At 31.5% G+C, this 15,026-nt stretch overlaps 2 protein-coding genes across 5 annotated transcripts in view; one reads left to right on the top strand and one right to left on the bottom strand.

Annotated features, from left to right (window-relative positions):
- Positions 1–15,026, top strand: part of Atg16 (Autophagy-related 16) — a 369,124-nt gene that overhangs the window by 166,291 nt on the left and 187,807 nt on the right. The window lies entirely within an intron of this gene.
- Positions 1–15,026, bottom strand: part of LOC148310422 (uncharacterized) — a 250,184-nt gene that overhangs the window by 112,533 nt on the left and 122,625 nt on the right. For both annotated transcript variants that reach the window (XM_088258437.1, XM_088258438.1), the window contains one exon: positions 12,570–12,607. The gene's annotated coding sequence lies outside the window, so the exon portion shown is untranslated. The remainder of the gene's footprint in view (positions 1–12,569; positions 12,608–15,026) is intronic.

Consider the following 15,026-nt stretch of genomic DNA (forward strand, 5'->3'; position numbering starts at 1 on the left):
TCGTAAGCCCTGTAAATGCCCAGACTACCATATTCTTCTTCATCTATATTAAGATGTAAAAAAAAATTTAACAATTCAGTTATATATGCTGCAAAAATAAAGACGAATGTGCGGCAAAACGATGTACGATAGATGTTCGAATGATGAAATCAGAACGGAATGCAAAGCTGAGATAAGCATTATCGATTAAATTAAGAAAGGAGTGTTGAGATGGTTTGGACATGTGGAACGAACGAGTGAGAAAAGAACGGTTGATCAAATTTATGAGGTGAATGTAGTTGAAAAAAAAGCAGAGGAAGACCGAGAAAATTTTGCACGATGAGGTATATGATCAAACACTTGAAAGCGATCATGTCAGGAATCGTAATAAACGGCGGGTGTGGATGAGAAGGTGCATGTACGTGGAAGAGGCGAAGAATGTTTGCAAATACAGAGTGGTGTGGCGTACTATTCTCTCTGCCTACTCCTACGGAGAAGTGAAAGAAGGTTAGTTAGTTGGTTATATAGTGCAGTAAGCGCGCATCGTTTCAGCCTTTTCTTTACTTTTATATTTACTTTAATAACACGCTTACTTTATTTATAATAAATTTCATGACATTCATATCTCAATGGAGCATACAAAGTAATGCAGTTTACTTTAATGGTCACGAAATTACTATTAGTATAAGCAAATTGTAACTTTACTATGCACCGAGAATACAAAGAGTAACTAAGGGAATTTATTATTCACATTAATGAGACGTACAGATGCAATAGTACCCTTAATAGCGATAATAATTTTGATTTAATACAGCGAATGTTGTAATTGTTATTACTTTCATAGATATACTATGGAAATTCGTATATTTCTGCAAATTTAAATTTCTATGTTCATATTTAAAAAAAAAAATTGGGCAGTCATCCAGTCAATGTTTCCGCCAGTGTCAAGTCTTATTTTAATTTACAAAAAAAATCATAGGTACTACATTTTGAGTGTGTTCAAATACGTTGAAATTATTAATGAAAACACTTGTTTTTGTCAAATACGTTTGAAAATCTGAATGATCTTAACCAACAAGTTATTTTTTACAACTTTTATATCTCAACATAGATTTTTTATTTTTTATTATAATTTTTTTTAATCAAAGATACATTGTATGGCAAAAATAATCAACATAGTTACAATCAACATAGTAATCAACATAGTTACATATTTTATCATAATAATCAACATAGTTACATATTTTTTATTATTATTTTTTTTTACGTGCTACCTCACTAAGAGAGCAGATTGCTCGTGTTTAGAGAGGGAGTTCGCTTACAGGGTTTGTACATATAAATAAGAAATAATAAATGATAATCAAACGGGAGTTTGCCTTATATGTTTTTGTAAATCATTTTTGAAAGATTTTAAATTGATTATATTTTTTATTCTTGCAGGTAGTTTATTAAAATGTTTTATTCCTATAAAAGAATAGTGGTTTTGAGCTGCACTAGTATTATATTTTGGGGTCTTTAAGTTATTTTTTGATCTTGTATTTCTAAAATTATGTGTCAATAATGTTTCCCTTTCTTTAAATATTTGTGAAATTGATGCTCTTTTAAAAATCGATTCTACAGATAAAGAATAATTTGGATGTCTGGGTATTTACAGGGCTTATTACCTGTCATAAACTGGTTTAATGATCGCTTTACACACGTACAACATTCACCAATTCTACCCATGACTGACAACCACACTACCTGCTCAAATTTTTGGAGCTCCTAGATAAATTGATCAATCTCGTGACATATGAGTTCACAACAGTCATATATGTTGGATTGAGGTAAATTTATTAAGCAGAGACTCTTTTATTCAATCATAATATCTAGGATATATTAATCATACATCAATATATCAAAATGTGTAACAGTGTTGTTGTCCATCATAGGTAGAATTGATGAATGTTGCACGTATGTAAAGTGATCACTTATCCAGCCTTCATAGGTCATAAGCCCTGTCAATACCCAACCTCTATATTTTTCTTCAATGCTGAGATGTCAAAAAATGTCAAATTAAAAAACTCCTGTGTGGAGAATATCCAGATTTGTGAACAAGTATTTGTGAATATTATTTATTGTTTTTTCATGAATCACATTAAGGATAATTATCACTTTTTCGACTCACACATACTCAAATTATTACATCCAGTTATATTCAAAGGCTTAATTTTTTACATCCTAGAAAAATTAACTTAAAATGTTTTTACGTTTATGACTTTAAATGTGGCTTCTGAAGATGAGGTTTGCTTACAGCATTGACCCTCATTGAATGAACAACCGAATAAGCAGAAGCATTTATGTACTATTCTGAGTAAAGAGGAAACTATGTCAGCTTGTAATAAGATATTGTTGTTCGAAAACGTGCATCAGAATTGCGCTGCAGTACATAACAAATCATATTTTCACGTGCAATATGTTTTGTGGCTTTACCAGCACGTACAGTTCAGTGTATAGCCGAAGGCGCTACTCTCATGGGTCGAGCAAACACAACGTTTTCTTTCATTACGGTTTGGCTTACATTGTTCATAACATACAACATAACTTTAACCCTTTCGGTCACAAAGTATTTACTTATTTTATTTATTGTTTCGGCATTAACTTTGTGGTAAGACATGTTACAATGATTAAAGAAAATACTTGTTTTTTACCACTTGAGTTTTATTATAGACTACATGTTTTAGAAGTTAAACTTCCATCATTCAGGTCTGTATAGTAACTAAAAAATTAAATATAAAATTGAATTTTATATTTTATTTTATATATATTTTTTTTTAGTTATTATACAGACCTGAATGATGGAAGTTTAACTTCTGAAACATGTAGTCTATAATAAAACTCAAGTGGTAAAAAACAAGTGTTTTCTTTAATCATTGTAAGTATTTACTTGCATATCACGGAATAAAATGAGAGTTTAGAATTTTTCCTGCATAAAAATATGCATTTAAGATTTCAGCAGAATTGATGTACATAAAATCAAGTTTTAAGGTTCAAAGCATCTTTCGTTTTTATTATAAAAAGAGATGGAAATTCGCATTTTAGAGATCACTGGGATCTTTTTTCTGGCTCCATCGCAACTTATCGTCTTTGTAGACTGTTGAAGTCAGCTCTCCTCGTCCTTCTATCATGGGCAACGTCCCCTAGGCCATGCCTTCGAATCATATATTCTTTCCGCAGCATCCATGAACTCTTTGGTTTTCCTCTAGATGTCTTTCGAGGAAGATCCATGGCGATTGCCTGGTTCACTATATGATCAGGTTCTCTACGTCCAATGTGCCCATACCATCTCAATCGCCTTTCCTCTCCCTTACTATTAATCTCTGTAACACCCACGCGTTTCCACGAATGTGTGAACTTTTTATTTACATGTAGGTACATATGATTATACTACAATACTCAATTTTCGGAATTCTTAGATATATTGATCACACTCGTGACACATATGCTGTGTGAGTTCAATACCTAAAAAATATTGTTCAATCATGATATTTAATATCGTGGGTGTACTGGCAAAAAATATTAACTCGAAAATATGAAATTTTGACTTTAAGATGCATATTATAAAATTTTCAACGTTCTACAAACTGGCAAAATACACTAAGTAGCTTAAAATGTCATATGAATGTGGTTTTAAAAGTGAATTCTACTTTGAGTTTAAAAGCGGCTATTTTATTCAGGCTAAAAGCTTTAAATAGGGATTATTAAAACTGAAATTTAAGAGTTTGTTTTTTGTCAGTATACTCACAATATATTGATATATCATGCGTAAGGTGAAAAATCCAGTGTCTAATGTTTTAATTTCCTAAACCGGAAACTACATATTGACCGTAAGGGTTAACTAACGCTTCCATTATTTCTCACACGGTATTTGAGATCACGAATCCGTGTCATGTCATCGACTTGATAATTCGAACACACTAATGTACCATCAGCGCGCGTGTCCGAGTGGACAATATCATTTCCCATGGCATCTAGGTCTGTGGGAGAAGGCCGACAGTTTTAATCGCGTCCCCGTGCAATTACCATCGAATTACGACCGCGGCGTGTTACGGGATTTGGCCTGTGACCAGTTTTTGCAATATGCTGCACTTCGCTTTTCACCTTTGTCCGCGGCTCATTACACACATTGGGGTTAGGGTACTCATGATGGTGATTTAAGTCATGGTGTACGGCGATCGAGGCTACAGCGTTTATTCAGCATTTAAACATGTATTTACTGTATTTAAACTACATATAGCACCAGAAAAACTTTATACGAGTTTTATTGCTCTTTTTTGAGACTTAAAACACTAAACGTTGTTTTTATTTTTTTATTTTTTTTTATTTAAACTTAATGTACAGAAAATAAAAAGTACATTGGCGGGCTTATTGCTAAAAAGCAATATCTTCCAACCGACCAAAGACGGACTAGTGATATTGATCAAAACGTATGATACCATATATAGCCGTTTGCAATCAGAGGGTAGATAGTACTTGAACATTTAAAAAACATAAATTACAAATTGACATTTAAAAAAAAACATAAATTACATATTACTATACCAATTACCAATTAACAAAAGACGATAATAAGGAGGGCAAAGGAAGAAGGGAGTTTAGGGAAGGAGGTAGAGGGAGGAGGTTTGATCGACAGTTAGGATTCTAATGTAACAGTTAATACATATTATTGTCTGATGTAATAGATTTTATCAACAAACTTAAAAACAAAAAGAGGAAAATGAAAAAAAAAATCAAATAAGTATTCTAGGATTCTAATGATTTTATGTGTATATTAACTCGTATTTTTTTTTTGATTTGAGAGTTATAACAAGAAAATCGGGTTGTGGTCCCGTGGTTAGTGTCGCGGACTCTCTCTCTTTCACTTGAGTTTCTCGGTTCGAACCCATTCTACTACAATTTGAAACCTATTTCTAATAGCACAGAAATAGTATGAAATTGAAATGTTTGTGTAAACAAAAACCAAATATTTCTCTTTGATTTTTTTTAAAAAACAAATTGTTTAAATTTCCCACTTTTTTATGACGGGATAGGATGAGTGGAAGGAAGTTATGTTTAGTCATGTGACATCATTTTACGTATCATTAGTTAAGACATAAAAATGGGTATTTTTCAAGTTATTACTAGTATTCATATTCCTAAGAGAGAAAAAATTATACCCTTTATTTTAAAAAAAATGAATGAAACCATATGTTCTTAAATAAGGCTGTATGTAGTTTAATATTAGTGCTATTTCACTCCAATATTTATTTAATATTACTTTGGACTGGTACATTTCCTTTGTATATTAAACAATCTAGATTACTTTCATCTATTGATTTGGCAGTCACTTTGTGGTAATATCGAATAATTTTCAATTATTTCTTAATATCGACAGTGACTCGGGTTTCGATGCATTCCGCATCATACGGCGTTTGAAAATAGTGCAGGAATGCATCGAATCTTACATACATGACATAAAAGCTCTGCTTACAACATTTTGAATGTGTCCAAATACTTGTTTTCAAAATCTGGATTATCTCCAATTACAGGAGTTATTTCCATATTATTTTTTATATTATGTTACACGTGTGTAAAGTGATCACTTAAACCAGCCTATGATGATCGTCAGCCCCGTAAATGCCCAGACTTCCATATTCTTCTTCATCTTTGATGAGATGTCAAAAAATAATATGAAAGCTCTGCTTATTTAAAAAAAAATATTACTAAACTCAACCATATATAGTGTTGAAAGTAGAATGTGAAGGAAGGTGTAAATTGAAGCATAAACACAACTTCCGAAATTTAAGTAGTGTGGTTGTCAATCATGGGTAGACATTTGAATATTACACGTGTGTAAAGTGGTTTTTAACCAGCCTTTGACAAAAATCTAGCCCTGTAAATACTTGGGCATACATATTCTTCTTTAACTACATATATTAAATAATCGATATTAAAAGAAAAAAATAGGTTTCAATTGTCACATAGTAAATATTTCTGAATACAGTTTAGAAAAGTAGCAAAATACTGTTAATTCAATCGTTAAACAAGTTACAGGCATCTCATGCATGCAACTCTACCTCTCGTGGTTTACGGCTACCTTGTGTTGCAAACGATTATTTTTATGGCGCATATTTCAGTTAAGGGTGTCGTAATGTTTTGCAATGTGTTCACAGACTGTTAAACTAAAATGTAAATATGAAACTTAATGTAAAATGAGACTCTCCAAGCACGTACACTTCGAACAGTACTGTACAGTATTTTGCCAAATCTATTCCGTATTCTAATTTCTACCGTGGCATATTTATGCAATTTATCAACGCAGTGAATTGTAAATCGATGTTTTCGTGAGTCACTGCTCTACTGATCGAATAAGCTTTTTGAACTCACAGCTTTAAATATACAATATACTCCCACAAGAAATGTTATGCCTAGCTGGAAATTGTTTTTAAATCAAAATAGTGGATTTTAAAATAGGAAGGAGGTTTAGGTTAAGGGTTTGTTTGCCAATTAAGGCGTTGTTTGTTACATGCGTTCTCTCATACGAATATGCGGCAGAACTTTGTATGATAGACGTTTGAATAGTGATATAAAGAAATAATACAATGCTGAGATATGTCGATTAAATTAAGAAAGGTGTGTTGAGACGGTTTGGGCATGTGAATTGTGTAAGTGAGAAAAGAACGTTAAAACAAATTTACGAAGCGAATGTTGTTGGTCATAGAAGCAGAGGAACACCGAAAAAAAACCTGGAATGATCAAGTATTTCAAATATTAGAATGTGGTCAGATCAGGAGTTGGAATAATCGGCGTGTACGAATAAGAAAATGCACGAATGTGGATATCGGGAAGATTGTTTGCAAAGATGGATTGGTGTGGCTTTCTATTCTCTCTGCCTATCCCTGCGGGGTGATGTTGGATAGATTTTTTGCTACGCAATTTCGTTTCTTCAGTGTGTCGTATTTTAAAATGTTATTTCATTAAATTTCATAAAAATTTTCTCGAGATTCTATTTTTTTATCCAGTTTTTCTTTTAAAGCATTATGCCACAGTTATGACCTTTCTTTGTTTTTCGAATCAATTGAAAATAATTAATAATAATAAAACCCTTATTCGCACCCCAGTGGTGCATAGGGCACTGCTTCATATAAACGCAGTGTTATCTTGATCGTGTACACATGAAGGAAAGGTGATCAGCCCTCCGCTCCAGGTACCAGTCCAGGGTAATACTGAATAAATATCACAGTGAAAAAATCACTTATATTTATTTACCTCTATAATAATTAAATAATTAGTTACCTATATAATACCAAAACAATATAATACATTTATTATTGTTTATAAACGGAGCCACAAATATGTAAATAAAGATCTCGCCAAGACGGTAATGCAACGACAGTTCAATTATCATAAATCTAACGTGGAACATTATCACGCATGTAATTGCATTGTGTTATTACGTACGCCAGTAATAAAACGTACAAAGACATCAAATCTTGCTATACAGGGTGGCGCAAAATTAATCACTATATCGGAAGATGATATAATTTTTGCAAATGGCGCCGTACGTCAATCATATATGACATTTGTGAACTAGACAGCTGCAGTATACAATCAGATTTAGGGTAGTGCAAAATTGATCATCCAATATCGTTTTTGAATAACTTTTTTACTAAATAAAAAAATTGATTGATAAAAATCTTTAATTTGAATGACCTGATGATGAAATGATTATTCCGAAACCGTTAGTCACGAATTAGTGTTTATTTACGTGGTTTTACACGAAGTGAACAATGAATGATAAGGAGAGTGTTATGTTTCCATTCCACAATGTTAACAATGCTTTTAATATACAAAATATATGGAAATATTTATTTGGACCTTAATATTTTTTTCTATTTTGTCGAAAAGATGATATCCCTCAAGATACACATTTGCGCCCGTTTTATCAATCCGTTTGTATACTGCAGCTGTCTAGTTCACAAATGTCAAATATGATTAGTTATTCAAAAACGATCCCGATTTTGTAATTTTTATTTGGATTTGTTAGGCAAGCCAGGCTTATGGGCTTCTATGGAAGTACCGCCACTGCTTGTAATGTATACGGGGGATAAAGCAAATTTTAAATTATTTTTCTTCATTTGACTTTTACTTCCATAAAAAACAACTTTTTAAATTGAGATTTTAAAATTGGATGAGGGTTTTGCGCCACCCTAAATCTGATTTTTAAACTGCAGCTGTCTAGTTCACAAATGTCAAATATTATGATCGGACGACGCCATTTGTACAAATTATAACATCTTCCGATACCGTGATTAATTTTCGCCACCCTGTATAATTACTAAATGATGCCATCTGCATGCGGCGTGCGTTCCATTGTTATTAGTGCCATGAATCAAACACCAATGGAGAAATTAATTTAATTACTCTTCAATACAAACCTTATGGTTGTACTTTTAGTGTTCCCACAGCAGCGGCGGGTGGTCCATATTAATCAATTATCGGTAGATTTCTTACAGCGATTTATTAATTATCGTTATAGTTGTAACAGAGCAGTTTAAATCTTTTACTGGTTAATGATTCTTACGGTTTATTTTTTGAAATCTTGTTTATTATATATGTATTTTATATCGATCGACAGATTTGAGATTTAAAAATAGAGTTTTTTTTGTATATTCCACAATTTCTTAATATATTTTGTGAAACATGTTTTGATGCCTTTCGCATCATTTTCAAACACCATATGCAACTTTTAAATGCATTAAAACACGTTTCATATTAGATTTTAAGAAATTGTGGTTTAAACCAAGTAAAACTCAAAAATGTATAGATATAACCAAAATGTGACTGCCGAATTAATTAATGGGAAGATTTAAAATGATCTTAACCAATTACATTATTTTTTATGTAATAAATTCAAATATGGTCTCATACAAGTGTTTTATTTTAAAATTAATGTTATCTTACTCATCATTTGATTGAATATTTTGGGAGTATAGACAAGAAATTCGCAAATTTTACTGTATATTTGAAGATAAAACGGGTTTTGGGCCCAAATTCTTTAATTTTGAATCTTTTTTCCTTGTTTGTAATTTAATTTTCTCCCTAAAATTGCTTTGTTTGAAATGAAATGATGTTTTTTTATGACGTATTTTTAAAACAAATTTGACTATCTTCATCTTACATCCACGCATAAAAAGATTACTACCACCTTAAAATAATAACTTTAAATTTTATATTATTTTCTTAAATATAGTTTGATCCGATTAATATTTTCAACTGTTTGTCACTGCTTGTATTTAAAACATTTTGAGTGCGTCCAAATACTTTTTACAAAATCTGGATTATCTCCAATTACAGGAGTTATTATCATAGTATTTCTTGACATCTTTGATGAGATGTCAAAAAATAATATGCTTGTATTTATATTTTTTTTTGTAAAATGCTTTTGTACGGTTTAAGAAATGAATTAAAATACAACATACTCCTGTGTCCTGTCAACTGGTGTCAAAAACCCTTCAGCAACCTTTAACCTCGCGTTACGAGATGGTATCACCCGTAATGCCGCAGATTTCATGTTCTTTATGTACATTACGCCTTGATGCAAATCTCTTATGCACACAAGTGCACTCTTCTGATATTTATTATTCCGGACCTGTCACACGGATCCAGGGGCGGACAACATGTTGTGTGCAATTACCGCGCGAACGCCCGACAATTTCCCTAATCAAGTTAATTTACTGAACGCATATCTGTGGCCCCATCGACTAAAATGTAAATCATGTTTCTCACGGTCCAAGAGGGGGTATTTACATTTTCCGACATGGATGTCGGTCTATTACGCCTTATTGCGTCTTTACGTCATACCTAAAGTGGTGACGTAGCATCCGTTTACCATAATTTGATCAAAAGTCAATATTTAGTGCATTAGACTTTACTTTTATGATCATAAGCAGTAAGATTTACTCATCCGCTGTTTGCCGAAACTCCCAGTAGGCGGTGTTCACCTATCCGAACTCTGTAATTGTGTTTTAAAAAATGTTTCCGTCATTGTGATATCGATGAGTTCCGGTCGAAAGAGGTGACCTTTGATATATAATTTTTATGAGAAGAGCAAAAAACGCAATAGATCAGATGTCTTAAGTGTGCTACGGAAATAAATCTACAGAATGCTCTGGATTCTAGATTAATTACTGCGATCTTTCAGATCATCTTATACTTGTATATATATAGGGAATCAAACTATACATTTTAGGGTATAAAATCAAATATTTTCGGATGAACCTCAACGATATGTTTTTTAGGAATTAAAGCAGCTTTTAAGTATTGTTTTAAAATTCTTCAGTTTATTTTTGAGAAAAAATCAATGGAGTACTTAATTAGTGGGTTTTTTTTATAATTATTACAGTAATAAAATACCATCTTTATAACGTTTTCCACATTGTTTATTATGCTAGCGACCATTTTTGATCATTTCTGACATATTCTGACGCACCGTTGTGTCAATTTTCATTTGATGTTTTATTATTTTTTTAAATGCTGCGTCGGAAAGAAATGACAATCGAAAGTTTTGATCCTATTTTAAAACGGAATGGATCTTATGATAAAAGATACAATTGCATAATTTATCTTCCATTATAATTTTTCTAAGCATATAACCAAAACAAATAAGACTACTATATTTTTCTATTATAAATTGCTTTTTTTTAGTTCATATTCTGAGCAATATTGTTTGTATGTTGGCATCTTTTGCCTGTACGAAGACCATCGCACAAATTATTGAAATGATTTTTTTAACTATTTTTTTCATCCACTGATAGAAAATTTTGCAGACGTCGTATTTTTCAATAGAACGCCTGTGGAGATTTACTACATTGTAGGTTTTTATACTGCGAAGTGAGTAGAAGTATCGTCAGATTATGTTTTTAATTACATCACGTAAACAATTATAGAGGGAAAAAATGTTTTATATCGATACCTTTCTGCAAAGTGCCCATCATTCCTGATCGCGTGTGATCTTATCAATGTCCTATTTATCTTGCTCCCACGGCGCCACGTATGAAAATGCGAACACGTTAAATACATACCCTACCTACTTACATTCTCATTGGACTGTGTGCATCTCGCATTACAACAAACACCCCGCCGGACAAGAGTCAAACAAGGCGGACAAAATGTAGGATGTTTGTAAAAATCTACGCTCATATCCTCGCCGGAGGAAGCTCTCGCGAGGATCTTTTTACAAAGTGGCGAATTACTCTACTGCTTTTTGTTCACGTGAGGTTTCTAAAGCATGTCGGTCATAATCGATACAAAACGCTTTCGGAATATTAATTTGTGATCGAATCGGATTTTTATTCGTTTGCATTACACAGGATGTGTACAAATCATTTACGTCCTGAAATCGTAATAAAAATACGATATTTTTTGTTAATTCAAAGCTCTGAAATTCGTTATGGTTACTCTGTTTTAAGCTGTTTTATTTGAGCTATTTTTTGCAAAAACAACAATTAAGGTTTTATTTATCTAAAATTGAATTTTAGCATTAGTAAGTAAATACATAAAATATATCTTATTCAGAAAGATTAGAAGTTCTTTACCTAAAATAAAATGCATGAATCTTTATTTGAAATCAGTTCTTACTCTTTGATAAGTGAATACTTAGAAATATATCATTATCACTTTACTCTTGTATTTGTAGTTTTTAGGTATTTTTCCGTTGCGATCTCGGTCCTAATGTCGGATTTTGCGATGTTTTTATTTTTATATCGTGATATTCTTTTAAATATTTTTTATCTTAATAAATACTGAATTATAAATACTTGACACGCCACACTGTTTTATTCCCATTTAATTTGGTTTACATGACTTTCCATTCCATAAACTTTATAGCTCTAGAGGATTGGAGTGCATATCGAAAATATTTTTATTAGATCACCTATGCGTTTTCCAATCTACGATATTACGCTATACGATTCTACACGGTCAGGGTTGTGGTCGATTTCATATTTCCTGTGCATTGTCTTGAACTTAGATGTCTAAATGAAAAACCGCAAACTCGATCGAAGAGCTGTTTGCAAGTGTAAATTTGAATCATATGTGCAATAAATTGGAATAAACCTGGTTTTACATCTGCATTCTTTACGATTTATTTTTTTTATTCACGTGTTTGTTGCCTTTTGTATAAAAATATCTCCTAATTTTTTATATCGATATTTATGCAATTATTGATAGGAAGACTCGATCCACTTACTATTGACATATCAGAAGGTCATATTTTTTTTTATTTGATTGCAAGTTACAGCCATCAATGTGAAGTTTTATACTTAAATGAAATATTAGCCAATGTGAAAAAATGTTTATTTTGATAACGCTTCACAATTATAAATGGTTAAAGACGTTCATATTGCTTTTAAGAAAGCGTCGTTTAAAACACTATACACCACGTAACCATTCTCTCAATTTATTTCTTTTATATTATATTTCACTATTTTCTATCTGTAAGTCCTAAATAACTATCTTTACTGAACAATTTATACATTCATATGTCAAAAATAAATGAAAATTCGACTCACCACTGTAAAAAGTTTTTCCACGCTAATCCTCTGTGCACCTGTGAACAAAAAAGTTATAAATTAAATATTGAAACTGAAATAAATATTTCACACATAAAATATGTCATACGATGATAGATCAAGTACTTTATTTTAATTTTGAAGGTGTCTTAACTTGACATGACATATCGCTCACTCCTTTCAAGAACGTCATAAATCAAATATCGTCAATTTTCAGTTGTGCATGTTTTCGGAATGCCCAGAAAATGTACTATATCCCGGCAAAATTGGCATATTTTTAACTTAATATTTACCCGCTACAGGGCAGAAAGAGTTGTTTTTGCATTTTGAAGAAAAGGTATTGTTTAACTATTTTTTTAAATGTACTAAATATTTTTTAAATGGAGAAAAAACCTTCAGGTTTTACCTAAAAAGATCTGTTGCACAGTAAAAAGTTCAATAAGTAGCTTGATATTTATTTATAATACATTGTATTATATTTTTAAACTTTAAAAACGTTCTCCTGAAAAATTAAGTTTTTTGATTTATGACGTTCTTGAAAGGAGTGAACGATATGTAGCATTATTTCCTTTTTTATGAAAGAAGATGGAAGTCTGAGATCGCTTAATCCAGCCAAATGCCAGGTCGTAAGTCCTTGGATGCTCAAACGTCCATCTTCTTTCATTTAAAAAAGGGAAAAATGATACATGCTTGATATCAAATTGAGACAACTTTAAAATTGACATCTCATCCGTAGGGTCAATAATGCATTGTCCGCTGTAATAAATTATATAATATTTTACATTACTTTATTTCAATTTGTTTTATTTTTTATTATGTCTACAAGTATCTTTCAATCTTTAATTATTTCAGGAGATCGACCCTTACCTTACCCTTAAAATCATGATGAATATTTTTGGTTTTCGTTTAATTAACCTTGAAGTTAGCATCGTCGGCGAGTTAACTATACCTAGAAATTATTACAAAAAAAAATTATCGATTGAAACTCCGACTTCGTTTTACCGTTTTTTTCTCGTAGTAAACTATTTTTACAATTAATTACCTGTGACATTAACATTATAACGGATTGGTACCACGTGACAAATATGTGACAGCTCGTATTATGCGGGTCCGTTTTTTTAATTACTTAACACGTGGAAAAATGTATGAAAACAATGTAGCGAAATCGTTTAAAGCGTTGTATCACTTTTCAATACTCTAGTTTACATTTATATATGAGTTCCTTCGCCTCTTCTACATTCATGCATCTACTCATACATACCCGCCGATTATTCCACCTCCTAACCTGATCACTTTCAAGTATTTGAAATACTTGATTGTGCAGTACTCCTCGGTCTTTTGCTTCTATTCTCAACTACAATACATTTGCCTCAGAAATTTGTTTAACCATCTTTCCTCACTCATTCGTTCCACGTCTCCAAACCATTTCAATACTCAATACTTTTTATCGATAAAATAAAAAATGACAATCTTTAAAATTAGTTTTATCCGCTCGAAGCACGATTTATAATTTTTTTTGAAAATAATTTAAATGCTGTATCTAAAAACGTTTTTTTTCGCTCCGTAAACAGTAATGTAAGAATATTTTTCTTTATATAGATGGCATTAAAATTTACGTAAAGAAGTTTCAAGTAAACATATGATTCATAATTTATTTAGCCACATTGTCCTAAATACATACATAATAATATATGTTTTTGTGTTAAATTATTGTTTAATTTTTGGCACGTTTTTTTTAATATAACGCTATTCATTATAACTACATATTAGATTTTATATCCATCATTGGAGTATACGCGTTGAAATGAAATAACTGATTGATGTAATTTTATAACTACACTTAGTTTTTTTAGCACTAATGTAACGGCTTCTTCGGCTTCGACCATTATTATTCTGTTAACCATATTATGATTTATAGCTGTATTAGTTTTTAATACCAAGAAATCTATTCATAGAAGACAAAAACAAAACAAAAAACTTTGTTCAACCTCTAACTACTGAAAAGTTTTTCATTTCTTTTTAATTGACTAACCTTTTCGCATCCGAGATAATCGTGATCTCTGATTTACTTTCAAATTAATTTAACTATGTAACTAACTAACTAACTTTGACGCAGCTTCTTCGCAGGGAAGGCAGAGAAATTATATTGCCACAACGCTCTGTCTTTGCAAATAATTTTCGCCTCTTCACGTTCATGCTTCTCCTCATATTTTATTTATTGTTTCGGCATTAACTTTGTGGTAAGACATGTTACAATGATTAAAGAAAACACTTCGTTTTTTACCACTTGAGTTTTATTATAGACTACATGTTTCAGAAGTTAAACTTCCATCATTCAGGTCTGTAACCCCTCTCCTTATTTATAGAACAATTTTATATAAAATATAAAATTGTTCTATAAATAAGGAGAGGGGAAAGTAAGGGGGAGGGGTTAGTCAAGGAACGGAGTTTGAAATC

Source organism: Brachycentrus maculatus, unplaced genomic scaffold, assembly GCF_059751285.1.
Source record: "Brachycentrus maculatus isolate JH-2025_06_01 unplaced genomic scaffold, ASM5975128v1 h1tg000096l, whole genome shotgun sequence".
NCBI lineage: Eukaryota > Metazoa > Arthropoda > Insecta > Trichoptera > Brachycentridae > Brachycentrus > Brachycentrus maculatus.